Raw genomic sequence first — 14,320 nt, forward strand, 5'->3', positions numbered from 1 at the left:
GACTTTGAGTCTATGGTTTTGCTGCCAGCCTCCAAGAGCATCAGATGCATCTGACACAGACTCGGCTCCATCCTCATGACCAAGATACCTGGCCAGTAACTTGGCATGAGCAACATCTAGGCTGGTAACTATAACATCTATACAGAACCTGAATGAATGATTGTGTGAATGAATATATGTGTGTGTGTGTGTGTGTGTGTATATAAGGAATAAGTAGTAATAGAAACAAGTAGGAAAACATTGTCTTTTGTTTTGTTATGGTATTTACAATAAATGTGGCAGCTTTGCCTTATCCCTCTTAATAAGATCCTGCTGGTTTTTATTATATTGGTATAACACTTGGAGCAGGGATGTGCTAGCCTAGGCTTGCCCTGTACGGGACAGTGTACCCTGTGATGGGATAACAAACTAATGGTGCACTGGCTTGCAGTTGTAGTTGCACCTTGCCGTCCCCACTCACTTTGCGATTGGGGCGGATAGGGAAAAATACTGGAAATGTATTAATAATCCTATTGTTATAAATATCACTAGAGAACAATGAGCTTTGTGGAAACTGTGGCATTGGTCATGAGGTTCTGCAAGGGGGGGAACTTAAAGCCATTCATTTCAGTTCAGATTCAAGTGCTAGCTGCTCCCAAGCCAATTTTCTGAGGTAAAAGGACAATGCCATGCCGTTCAGATAAAGTACAGTGTGTTTCATAGCCTTTTATTGAATTCGGGGTGGGGGGAAGAAAAGGGGACAGACACAACTGTCATCAGTTTTCATATCCATTTTAGCAAGCGCTGCCTCTAGCGTACAGCACCAAGAAGCTCTCCACATGCAGGACTTTAGATCGAGATCACGTTCAGTACTTCTGTTGTTTAGCTGATAGGCAACAGGGATGCAGAAAAAGTGACATTTCACTTTTCTGCTCTGTGTTAGTGGATTATGTGAGACATACATTTTAACAAGATACGAGTGAGATTTGGCACATGAAAACCATTGATGCTAATAGGAGGTGTGTCCAATTCCCAGTGAAATTTACTGAGCATATTTATTAGATTCTGCCACCCCTTACTCACACTGAATAGCATCTTACTTCCAAAGTAGCCCCCTTCCCTTAAGAGGGCCTCACTAGAGCAGGGCACTACTCAGCATGTGTCATTGTCCAGCCCTTAATACTCTGTTTGTTATGGAAGGGATCGTGATTAAGGTTGTGAATTGTTTTCTATTAGCAGCTTGATTTTAATCATCTCCTCTTCACAAGATCTTTGCCACAACTGAATCAACCTGTCTTGATTTGGTCATTTGTGCTAGAGGAGAATTTTCTGGCAATCAGAGAGGAAGGATAGGACCATGCTTTATGTATGGAACTGAAAGCAGGAAGATCTGGGGCTTTTTCCTGACTGTGCCACAAACTAAATCACTGAAGGTGGCATTTTCAAATGTGTCCACTGATTTTGGGGCCTCAGTATTGGATGCCCCATGAGAGATATCTAGACCTTGGACTTGCAGATGCATCTTGCAGACTTGCATCTGCAAGTCCAACTGAGACTAATGGGAACTGTGAATCATCAGCTCCTTTTAAAATCAGGACTTCAGTGTCTCAAGTCAGACACCTAAGAGAGAAACCAAGAATTCATTGGGCATGAAGTTTGAGCTCATTACCCACTCACTTCTAGGAATGATCCCTCTCAGATTGAGACACTAGAGAAGTGGGGTGGAAGCTTGTCTTGCTCTCACTGTACTTCCTTTGCTGGTACTTACATTATATAGATGGCTTTCCCTTCACAAATCCTTCAAGGAGTATTGGAGACAGTTTTCTGAAGTAAGTGATCTCTTTAATAGATCGTTATAATCATAACAAGTCAAAGACTTGAAAGCTAGGAAATTAAGGTAAAAACCCAAAGATTAACAAAACCCAAACAAAACGAAAAACCCCACACAAAGGTATGAATGTCTGGATATTCAGTTGTAAGTGTCCTCCACACTTTTATGCCTTTTATCTTAATGGGCTTAATCAAACACCTACTGAAATAAATTTGCCTTGACTTCAATGGGCTTTATATCAGGCCCTGTATTTTGAGGCTAAGATTTTCGAGGCCAAAAGGAAGTTGGACACCCAATTCTCATTAAAATTAATGGGAATCAACCATGCATATCCCTTCCAGTAGCTTTGAAAATGTCAATGTCAGCCATAATGTATAACGTGTGCATGCAAAGTATATGAATCCTTTTCTTTGCAGCAGTATTATAGTAGCTATTTCTGATCATTCCAGATGGTTGTTATAAACTGAAACAGGCCTCAACCCTACACCACATCAGGATAGTGGAATTTATCTTGTGGCACAGACCCGTTGATTAAAACCAACATTCACACCACTGAAAAATGAACACCCCTGGAGATGAACTCTCTTAGGCCTGGTTAGTTTATTCTATAGTGATTGTTCCACACAACGTAATTATCTTGGAAAGCTGATGATGCTGATGGTATGACAAGGCTAAAATATTAGAGAGAGTCCAATAGGCTGTTCTTTATCTGCTGACTCGCATGAAAATTTATATTTACTGCTCCTAAAGAAAATGGGTTTGGCCTTATTTGTAACCCTTTCATCTTTCTCTTTAAAGCTTCATTGCAATTTACCCAGGGTAAATATGACAAAATGAAACACTACAGGAATGGAATGCAGGACAGATGAATGTCTTGCCCACCATAGTGTACAATATTCCAAGTGATCATATTTCAAAGGTGTAGGGCCAGATTTTCAAAACAAACTCAGATCCCATTTAGGCACCTAGATGGAGAGGCCAGCTTTTGAAAAGGGCCCAGCATCCAGTAGCCACCACTGAAAACAGCGGGAGCTGCTAGGGGCTGAGCTTACTTGAAAATCCAGTCATTGATTTAGGTACTTAAAGGAAAGTGGTTGGGTGAGCAATCAGCAAGAGAATTTTGGCAACTCCTTAATGTTCCTAGCACAGGCTCTTGTCTCTATAAAGCTCCTCCAACTATGACCAGGGATGGACACCCTTTGAATTAGCCTTCCTTGACTGTCCCAATAGATTGCCTAGTAAAGGGGAAATATGGGTTTTTGCAGGTTTTGGCTGTCTTTGTAGCAATCTTCTCCCCTTCAAGTTTTAATGCAATTCCTGGTTCAGATGCCTATGCCAGAGCACAGCACTGCCTCTCAGGTCATTTTAAGTGAAGTCTTGCTGTTAGCACTCTCGCTGCAGTGAAACATCAAAAGGAAAGTATTGCTTCCCCTCCCAATCCATCCTCAGCCTAGAGAAGCTGCTGGACTATTGCTTGGAAGTATGTTTTTGTGTAGGAGGCCAAAAAAAATAGATGGCATTAAGACTTAGTTGTTTAGGACCCCAAATATGTAGGGAGTTGTGGGAAGAAGAAAAAGCTTGGTGGTAGTGGGGACTAGAAGTGTAAAGCTGACTTTTGGCTAGCTCCCCTTTTAGGTCAATTCTGATTCATGCAGTCACTAAAAAACAAAACCCCCACACTTATTGGGGGACTATTTATGAGCCCCACTTTAGGATATGATCCCAAAAGCCACTCATTGAAGTCAATAGGACTCCCACAGGAGTAAGTGTGCCCATGGTCGGCTCGTCCCAGCATTGGGGCAGCATTAATTTTTGTAATAAAATGCCATCTGCCTGCCTCAACTGGTGAGAAACTCGATGAGACAGGGAAGGAGAACGCATGTTGTGGGGACACAGGGCTGCCCCTCCCCTTCAGAGTCTCCAGCCACCCATTGGCTAGCCTGGGGAGGAAGGGAGCTGATTGGTCCCTCACCCCTGCCCAACTTTCATTAATTTAAACTCCAGTCCAGGCCATGGGAGCCTCTTTTTGCTCCACTTGAACAGCCCCATCCTCCCCCGCCGTGTATTGGTGGCTTTGGAGCTGTGTTTGGTCAGATCTGCAGCATCCATAAATTGCCTAATTTTGAGATCAGGAAATAATTTTTTCCTCATGGGGCCAAATTATCAGAGGCCTGGGGAATCTCCCCTCCCCCCCACCCCACACCTTCCTTGCAGCATCCTGGAGCTGCAGTTAAGTAGAAATAGGATTTAATAATTAGTTATTATACTTGGTAAGGGTAAAACTTGCAGCTGGTTTCCAGTGCAGTGAAGAGAATAAAAGGACAGTTCCCAGAAGTAAGAGACCTGGGATTTTACTGATGGGTCTTGCGCTTGTGGGAAAGGGGAAGACCTTGTGTTCTTCGTGGGCTGAGCTCCTCCCTTTTGGTACCCTCCATCCTCCTTGCAGGGGGTGGGGTAGGATGCAGAAGAGGGAGCTGAATCCTAGGGGCAGGCTGAGGAGAGTCTATCCTGAGTTACGGGTTAGATGGATTTAGTATTATACTGTTACTTTTACTTAAGGTGGCCTTTTTAACAAAACTATTCATGTGTTGGTGCATTTCTTTCTTTTGTGGAAATAATGCAATTAGTATTTTTAGGGGGTGGGTGAAGGGTAAATATTTGTGCTTAGAGCCACCAATGGGCTAGCATCACCTCTGTCAGCCAGTCCCAATCCCACCCCCTACCCCTCCAAGCTTCTTATCTGACCTCTCTCCCACTCCCCCCACCACTAGCCCCCAGCCCCAGCTTCCCATCCAGTCCCTAACTCCCTCCAGCATAATCTGCAGTAAAAATTGTTCAATATAAAAAGGATGTGTAGCAACTATACCTGCCTGCCAACTAGTCAAAGAAAAAAAAAGGTGTTGGGAATATCTGCAGCTTATCTAAAAAGATATTTATTTTACCTGCTATAGTCATGCTACTGTGCTTCTGGTTTCTTCCTCTGAAGCAGAGGCTACTGAATATTTCTGATATAGATCATTAGAGTGTGTCAACAGGCAAAAAGCAATATAATTTCAGCCAGATTTCATTTTTGTAAATCCTCAGGCCTCAACCCTCAAGAAAAGCTTGTCTATTGTTGGAGGCAGACAGCACATCTGTCACCATGACAAACAAAAGGGAAGCCAAAAAGAGGCCTATTTTGTAAATTAGCAATATCCATTTTTCCTCCACATATAATGAGCTTCTGATTAAAGGAGGTTTGCTGGGCTTCTCAAATGTGGTTGCTGCTAGGGCTAAAGTCACTTTGATATCAGTGCACTCCAGAAAAGCCCATATGTTTAAGGCAGAAAAGCTGCATTATTATGAGTGTTGGACTGGAATGCAATTTTGGAGGAGACTCTTTAAAAATCATATTTAAAGGTCAGTTAATTTCAAAAGTTAATGCTTTAGTGCCATCACCCAGTGCTTGTGAAAAACAAAAGGAAGGGATGCCTCATGCTGAGTGGGGAGAATGCAAGAGGGAATATCATCTGATGGACTAAACCAAGACTGAGAGCTAGGCACTCCTGCATTCTAAGCCTAGCTGTGACAGAGCTTCAGGGGCCTTAGTCAAGTCACTTAACCTGCCTGTCTTCAATTTACCACCTATACAAACGGGATGATAATACTGACCCATCTTCGACTCAGGGAAGTTATGATAAATTAAATTTGTATTACAATAGCACCTAGATGCTTCAGCCGATCAGGGCCCCATATTTCTAGGTACCCTATATACACAGAATCAGAGTTCTTGCCCTTTATAGCTCATAGTCTGAGCAGACCAGGCAAACTCATGGTGGGAGGGGGAAATAGAGTTCTAAAACAAGTGCTAAAATTCACCAGAGCATAGGAGTCTGCACAGGCTGGTGTTTATTGGTCCCCAAGCTCCCAATTTACATGGAGAATTCTCTCTTGAAAAACTCTTTCAAATGTTGGCATCTACGCCCTGACTTTGGTATAAACATCTGGGCTTCATTTCTGCAGCCAGAGGCAGGTGGTGACTCAAAGACCCTGTGCTGTCCCTACCTCCCACTCCGGGGTTGCCCCAATGAATTATCTGGCTAGCCTTTCCCAAAGATTCTCAGGCTGGCTGCGTGCCTACTTTTGAGATCATGATGGACAAGGACCCATTGCAGTTGAAGGGTAGTGAAAATTTGTTTTGCAGACCTACTCAAAACTGCTATGGCCAATGTTACCCATAACCTTTTTATGTCACAGGCATCTCTGCCGTGCCTTTCCTACAATCTACCCTTTATAATTTAAAAAAAATTCAACCTGAACACAAGTGTTTCACCACTGCCTGTACAACCTTATGGAATAGTTCTTTCTGCAACATTCCTTCAGTGAAGGAGAGAGAAAGAAAAGGTTTGGGCCACAGATATTTCCATTTTGAATTAGGCTATGAGCAGCGGAATTTGGCATGGCTGGCCCTGAAAATGTATGTGAGATGGGTTGGATCACAGAAAACCCCTTTGGGAGCTGCCATTGATGGGCCCAGACTACCTCTGCTCCTGTTTTCCCTGCTAGCTCGGGGCCCCAGCACCCTGTCTTGCTGAGCCAGACACTCCCGTCTGCTCCAACAAAGACCCAGGGTCTGACTTACTTGCCCCAAAACTGCAGGTTTACCTGAAAGCAGCTCACAGAAGTGTGCTTGTCTTTAGCACTCAGATGCCCAACTCCCAATGGAGTCTAAACCCAAATAAGTCCATTTTACCCTGTATAAAGCTTATGCAGGGTAAACTCATAAATTGTTCGCCTTCTATAACACTGATAGAGAAATATGCACAGTTGTTTGCTCCCCCAGGTATTAATACAGACTCTGAGTTAATTAATAAGTAAAAAGTGATTTTATTAAATACAGAAAGCAGGATTTAAGTGGTTCCAAGTAGTAGCAGACAGAACAAAGTAAGTCACCAAGCAAAATAAAATGTGCAAATCTCTGTCTAATCAAACTGAATACAGATAATCTCACCCTCAGAGATGTTTCAGTAAGTTTTTCCCTCAGACTGGACATCTTCCAGGCCTGGGCACAATTCTTTCCCCTGGTACAGCTCTTGTTCCAGCTCAGGTGGTAGCTTTGGGATTCTCCTACTTTGTTCTGTTCCACCCCTTTATATATCTTTTTTCATAAGATGGGAATCCTTTGTCTCTCTAGGTTTCCACCTCCGCCCCCACCACCACCACTGGAAAAGCACCAGGTTAAAGATGGATTCCAGTTCAGGTGACATGATCACATGTCACTGTAAGACCCCAAGCCTTCATTCCCCCAGCCTGACTCACAGGAAGGCCTGCCTGCAAACAGAGCCCCAGTCAATTGTCCTGGTTGATGGGAGCCATTAAGATTCCAAACCACCATTAATGGCCCACACTTTCCATAATTACAATAGGCCCTCAGAGTTATATTTTATATTTCTAGCCCCAGATACAAGAGTGATACATTTATACAAATAGGATGATCACATCCAGTAGATTATAAGCTTTGTAATGATACCTTACAGGAGACCTTTTGCATGAAGCATATTCCAGTTATATGGTGGTAAGTGAATATAATGTTTTTATAAAACCATATAGACGGCACAAAGTCACAGTAGTCATCTTTGATTTTTTGGGAGAGAACTTCATATTAACGATCTTGCGTATCAATGTAAATGTATCTTATCCCAGAAATGGATGGGAAATATAGATCACACATGATGGGTGAAAAGTGTTATCTGAGCCACTTGAGTTGCTGGATTTTGCTGCTCTTCTCCCCCCTCCCCCCCAAATGAATTAGTCTGCTAGTATTTTTTCCTATTATCCTAGTTTATAAGTCTGGTTGAATAACCCATGAGTGCATTAATTGACCAATGCATTCAGTGAGTTTTGAACATGTTTTTCTTATAGACTAGATAACCATTTTGTTTCATTATAGGCCCTAGCAGCATGAGTGTAAAACCTTACAACCATGGAAACGGCAATAATTTGTTCTACAGTATCTGTTTAGTTTCCCCAACAGATAAAGAGATGATAGTTGTACATTTCTACATTGAAATGTTGGAGAATCAGTTCCTCCCTTTGCCAAGACGGTGAGAAGGTTTGTGATTTTCTAGTGAGATTGGTTATCATAATGCCCAGCAAACATCCAACACCACATGGTTTTGGCATTTTGCACTCTAGCATTTCTAGTGCCTAGTGCCAGTTCAAGGCCCTGATATTAATTTTCAAGCCCTCTATGGGGTAGGTAGTTAGTGTCCAGAATGAAGCTCAAGAGAGCTAGAGATAAGGTATTTTCACTCAAAGGCTCTCAAGTGTGAAATGACATTAGAGGAAACAAGTCCAAGTCTGACTGTTTTCAGAACACACTGCAAAAACATCTGTTTCTCCAAGGCCTTCTTGTAATGAAGACAAGGAGCTACTTTCTTACACACGCATGTGCACACACCCAATCCCCAAACAAACTGCGGGGCAAAAGGCAGCGTTGCCAACTCTGGCAATTTGATAATAAGTCTGATACCTTTTTCTTTTCTTGAAGCCCCAGGTTCTGGAATCATGTGATTACATGAGAATCTCTATTTTCATTAAAGAGAAAAAAAGTGTAAGTTTCCAGCTTTCGTGGTTGCAAAGTAAAGCTTGAACATACTACTCAAATGCACTGTAAAAGGTTCAGACAGCAGAATGCTAATTGAAACCCCCCCACAAATGTTTTTTTATTAATGAACTCAAGGATTTGATGTCAATCTCTTGATTCTTGGGGCCCGGATTCATGGTTATTGAATATTTTAAGCAGGCAACATGGAGTATCCATTATTATGTCTACTATAGGCAATGTTATATCAGTTAAAATTATTCTTATGCATTGGGCCCTAATTTAGCCATCACTTGAGGCAAGATTGAAAGGTATTTAAGTGCCTAAATACCGTCTAATATCTGGCTGCTTAGCACTTCCATGAGTAAATTCATCCACCTGAGCAAGGGGTTTACAGGATAGCTCTAGGGAAGGGGACAGGGTCAGAAGTGGAGTGGAAGATGGAAGCAGAACGGTCTAACCACTACAGCACCTAGAACTGAACCAAGTCTCACCTTCCATTGATCTCTAGTGAACGGCTGTGAAACCCTTTTGGCCAAGTGTGTATTTCATCCCGTCTTGTGAGGGGTCCCCATAGACAGCCTTCTACAGGAAAAGCTTTGTTATCCGGCATGTTGGGAAAATGGTGGGGGGGGAGGGCTGGTAAGTCAAAAATTCCAGTTAACTAAGAGGAAGTGAGTTTGGGTGCGGGAGAGGGCTCAGGGCAGGGGGTTGGGGTGTGGGAGGAGGTGCTGCATCTGGGCAGCACTCACCTCAGGCGGCAACATGTCCCTGCTGCTCCTAGCCGGAGGCAGGGCCAGGCAGCTCTGTGCACTGCCTCTGCCCACAGGCGCTGCCCCCACAGCTCCCAGACGATGGGAGCTATGGAGCAGGATGGGGGCAGTGCATGGAGCGCCTGTGGCCATTCCGCTGCCTAGGAGTGGCAGAGACATGTCGGTGCTTCCAGGGAGCCACGTGGAGCCAGGTAGGGAGCCTGCCGGCCCTACACCAACTAGACTATAAATGCGACTTTCAATGAAAATCAGAAATGTTGGTTTAGAGAGCTTCCCAGCTGGTAAAGTGCTGGATAACACAGTTTTTACTGTAGTCTGCTACCAGTTATTTTATTAGCTCAAGTGCTAGTGGAGTGTGTTGTGGATCTAAGGACCCCATCCCTGATTCTTTTTCTTCAATTTTTAAGTTTAAAAAAGAAATTATGCACTAAAAACTATGTTAAAAGAATATTATGGTTACAAGGCCAAGCACTCAAAAGTTAGAAATGCTAGAATTAAGGGTGCACAGTAGAGCCTTAATTTGCCCTGCTGCACACCATTGTGCATATGCATTATGATACAGCCTTTAATTACGTGGTCACATACTATTTTTTCCCCTAACAGTTGAAGGCTTGACCCTGCAACCATAGTTTTATATTCCAAAAAGAGTATTAGCAGAGACAGGGGTGTGTGACTATGTGTTTCTAGTCTCATCTTATTGCCCTACATTAGATATGCAGACTAAGTATTTCATAAAACTGCATTAAGTCATTCTGAGTTTTATCTCTTTCCTTATTTCCAATTAATTAGGCACATGAGTATTAAATGAGGCACAGGGGAAAGCTGCCTCTGAGGAAAAGTGGGTTAGAAAATCTTGGCTCCCTCCAAGGAGATAAATATGTTGTCTTTTACTGGGTTGCAGCACAAATCTGGAGAACACCAATATCCACCCTTCTGTGGCAAAGACAGACTAATACTTCCTATTCTTTAACCGGTGGACTGATGTTTTCTTCATGAAGAGAGCTGCAGCAGCTGAGTCACTATGGTGACAAGCATCAATGGTAGTTTGTGAGTGAGTCACATGGACCTTCTTCTTGAATCTTAGTCTGAGATCTCAAAGAACAAGAGGCCACCCAGTACTAGCACCATCTATTGTTACTGCCACTGAACTAGAAGGTCAATAACCCATTCACTTAATCCATGCTCCAGATTACAGGAGGTCAAAAAAAAAATCAAATTAGGATGCTTTGGCAGGAGTACAAATGTTTGAATGTGTTCTGACCACAAAATTAACAAATTCCATGAAATAGTCTGGTCTAGAATGGGTCAAAAAGTGGTAAGTATTTTATGAGGCGTTTCAATATAATTGTTTTAAATGTTTGTACAATAAATTTTCAATGAAAAAACCAAACTTTAGTTTTCTCCTCATTTTTCCATCCTTCCCCCTTTCCTCCCACTTTCCCTCTTCCAGTGGTGAAAATAAAGAAGGTGGGAACAAAAACCCAACTGGAAAATCCAGGGGGAAAAACAAACCAAAAAACTCCTGCATCCAAAAGCGAGAACTTTTTGAAAGAAATGAAAGGGTCCAGGGAAATTTTCATGTAGGAACAGGCCATTTTTTCATCAACCTGTTTTTCAATGAAAAATTTAGACCTACTCTGGTCAGAAATGCATTTCCCAATTATCTTTCATGCCAGTGTAATGCAAACAGTTTAGTAGGTGTTAAGGTGAATGACTGTAGAATTGAGGTAGGAAGCATTATGTTACCCAAGATTGTTTGCAAATTTAGGTCAATTTCAGCTAACAGATCCACCTGAAAAAAAAAAGGGGAATAAAATCCAGAAACATTAAAATGTTTCATTTCGAAACATTTAGAAATGTAGCTGGCTTTAACTAAACAAAGATCCTGAAAACAAAAACTTTCTTTGACCCAAAATGATATTTTTTTTGGTGGCCAAACTGAAAAAAAACAATTATTTACCCAGCTCCACTGAAGACAGCACATTTTCCCTCATGAGACACGAGTCCTAGCTGGTTGCTGGGCAACTTGAGTGGATACATACTCAGTGGTGACCTGGGCTAGCTGCCCTGCCCGTGCTACCATGGCTACACTACTCTTTTGATGGGATCAGTCTCATGATAGGACTATCGGTATAGAGGAGTATATGGGGATATAGTCTGCAAAAAAGACTAATATTCTGAGATTTAATAACAGACATGAGCAGTAACTATTCGACTCTACTGATAAGGCCTCAGCTGGAGTACTGTCCAGTGCTGGGCCACATTTTAGGAAAGATGTGGACAAATTGAAGAGAGCCCAGAGAAAACAACATGATAAAAGGTTAAGAAAACCTGACCTATGAAGAAAGGTTAAAACCCCAGGCAAGTTTAGTCTTAAGAAAAGACTGAGCAGGGACCGGATGTTCTTCCAATATGTTAAGGGCTGTTATAAAGAGGACAATAATCAATTGTTTTCCATGTCCACTGAAGGTAGGACAAGAAGTAATGGGCTTAATCTGCAGCAAGAGAGATCTAGGTTAGATATTGGGACAATCTTTCCGATACAAGGGTAGTTGAGCTCTGGAATTGGCTTCAAGGGAGGTTGTAGAATCCCATTGTTGGACATTGTTAAGAACAGGTTGGACAAACATCCATCAGGGAAAATCTAGTTTTACTTTATCTTGCCTCAGTGCAGGGGTCTGGACGTGATTATCACTAGCTCAATGGGAGCTCACACGAGTGTGTCTATGCCAGCTGTGAAATCACACCCCTAGCTCCAAGTGTAGATGTACCTTCAAACTTTGCACCTCTTCACTGGGAGTGAATCACAGAGACAATAACAATCAGAAGGAATAGAAATACATCTCCAAGAACCTATCCAGATTCAGCCTCTACACAGCGTAGTGAAAAAAATATAAGTTTTGCAATATGCTTTTGACAAGGGAATCCCCTGAACAAAAAAGTTAAAACCAGGACAGACAAGTTGGCTGGACAGCAAGCAATTAAAGTAATCAACATACAGTGGGCTAAACTCCTCCCTCTTGTAATGCCACTGAGTTGTGAGAGGGTGAATTTGGCCAACAGAATCAGATTGTCAAGCCCCTTTCTTGTCTATAGTTGCAAATAATTTCAAGCTACAACATTGTGTCTGCAGAATTGTGGGTGCAATAAAGGAGGTCAAGTTAGGGCTGGGCTGAATTTGTTGGCTTCTAACAACTGATCCAAAGCCCACTGAAGTCCTTGCAAGTGTTCCTTTTGGTTTCCATGGGCTATTACTCATTTGGGAAAATATCACTTTTTGTAATTTGATGAATAGAATCAAACACATGAAGGGCACCTCTCATAGTACAGCCAAGCCTTAATCAAACCACAGCAGGAAGACTTTATCAGTGGCTTCCTTTTGGTGTGGTACAACAACCCTAGACTTTACAGACTAAACTAAACTGCATCAATTTTCTTCATTTTCTGCATTGACAATAGGATACAATCTCAGCTCACCCTCTACTAACAGTGGGCAGGTGTTGATTTAATTTTTGTGACATTTTGGAAAGTGAAAGCACAGTTTTGCTTAGCTCAGATCAGAGACTCGTATCCTAACTGATCTCTCCTGTCACTTGTCAGAACAAGAATCCCAAGCCCACTGCTACAGCCTGAACAATTTGAGTTGCAGGCTTGTTTTAATAGCTCAAGTCACTGCTCCTGTACTTAACCATATTAGCAATGCTCAGGGTTCGTCCTTCTCCTCCTCCCCATATTACTGCTCAGATCACCTGACTCAGCTCAGGTTGTTCTAGTGACCTTCTGTAATGGGGTGCACCCACCTCTCATGAGCACCCCTGTCTCAGTGCATGTGCCTGCTCTCTCTCAGTGGTGGCTCTTTGGTGACTCAGCCCTCCAGTCAAGTCACGCAGTCTGTATGGGAGATAGAAATACCACCCCCACCCCCTTCCAGGATATACATCCAGCAGGGTCCTATCTCAGAACCCTCTTTCAGGTTCTCTCAATCTGCTGCCCCATCTTTGGGCTCAATCCTCAATCAGTCCCACAGGGCTTATCACAGTACCCTGGTCTGAACCGTCTCTCAGCCCCTTCTGGGCTCCCTCAAGTTGTCCCTGCTCTTCAATCAGTCCTGGCCATGGTTTGTGGCCACGTCCCCCAGGGCTCCCTCCCCAGGGACTCTTCACCTTTCTGGGCCTTTTCTGGCTCCAACTCTTCACATGGGCCACTAAAGGCATTCAGTTCCTGTTCTGGGGTGTATCAATGTCCAGGTCACTTTCCCAGTGCCTGGTGGGGGGGACCCAGGCCCGCCCTCTACTCCAAGTCCCAGCCCAGGGACTTTATAGATAGCAGCCATCCACCAGGTCCCTTTAAATAAACTGCATCAATGCTACAATTCCCTAGGCCACTTCCCTACAGCCTCAGTTCATTCTACACCCTTACCTCAGCGCCTTGTCCTGGTTGAGTCCCAGCAGCCAGCCCAGAATTTGGCATTCCCCACAGCCTCCGCCAGCACTGCTCTGTCCATGGCTCTTTAGCTCCCTCAGTCAGCCACACTCCTCCAGCAGCAACAAGGAACTGATCCAACTCTGGCCCTGCAGCTCTTCTTATACTAGCCTGCTGGGCCCTGATTGGCTGTTCCCTGCAGCTTCTCTGATTGGCTGCTTCCCACACAGCTACTCTAGACCACTTGGAGGGCTCTCTCCTCCGCCCTTTTCTGGGGCAGGGTGTGACAACGCCATGAGGTCTCCAGCAGGGGGCTCCGAGCCTAGTCCATCCCATCACACCTTCTTTTAAATGGTAAATAAAGCTGAACCTAAAGAACTTATTTGAAATGCCTCTAAACTATGACCTTTCCATCCAGAATGGCAACCGCCAATCATCACAACACACTTTCTGAGTTATCTCACATCCTTTTGAAGAGAACAACAAATCCACTTCAGTCTTGTGGAGTGAGTCTGAGTTTGTTTAATCACCTTGTTTAATATGTAACAAAGCAAACTCTGGGCAAAAGTATAAAAAAATTCAGTAGTTCCTGGAACAGAGCATTAATGGTGAGGGGGAAGGAGGAGGAATCAGCTCAATAAAGTACTGTGGCATATGAGTCAGGAATTAAATACGGGAAGCAAAACAAAGAAAAACCCTGAAGTACTTAGATCTAAAATTACAGTGAAGAAA

General features: G+C 43.1%; 1 protein-coding gene across 1 annotated transcript in view; it reads right to left on the bottom strand.

The window, feature by feature from the left end:
- Positions 1–13,678, bottom strand: part of PAK5 (p21 (RAC1) activated kinase 5) — a 252,096-nt gene extending 238,418 nt beyond the window's left edge. Inside the window, exon 1 of the mRNA XM_039531636.1 lies at positions 13,586–13,678. The gene's annotated coding sequence lies outside the window, so the exon portion shown is untranslated. The remainder of the gene's footprint in view (positions 1–13,585) is intronic.
- Between the last annotated feature and the right edge of the window lie 642 nt (positions 13,679–14,320).

Source organism: Mauremys reevesii, linkage group 3, assembly GCF_016161935.1.
Source record: "Mauremys reevesii isolate NIE-2019 linkage group 3, ASM1616193v1, whole genome shotgun sequence".
Classification (NCBI taxonomy): domain Eukaryota; kingdom Metazoa; phylum Chordata; order Testudines; family Geoemydidae; genus Mauremys; species Mauremys reevesii.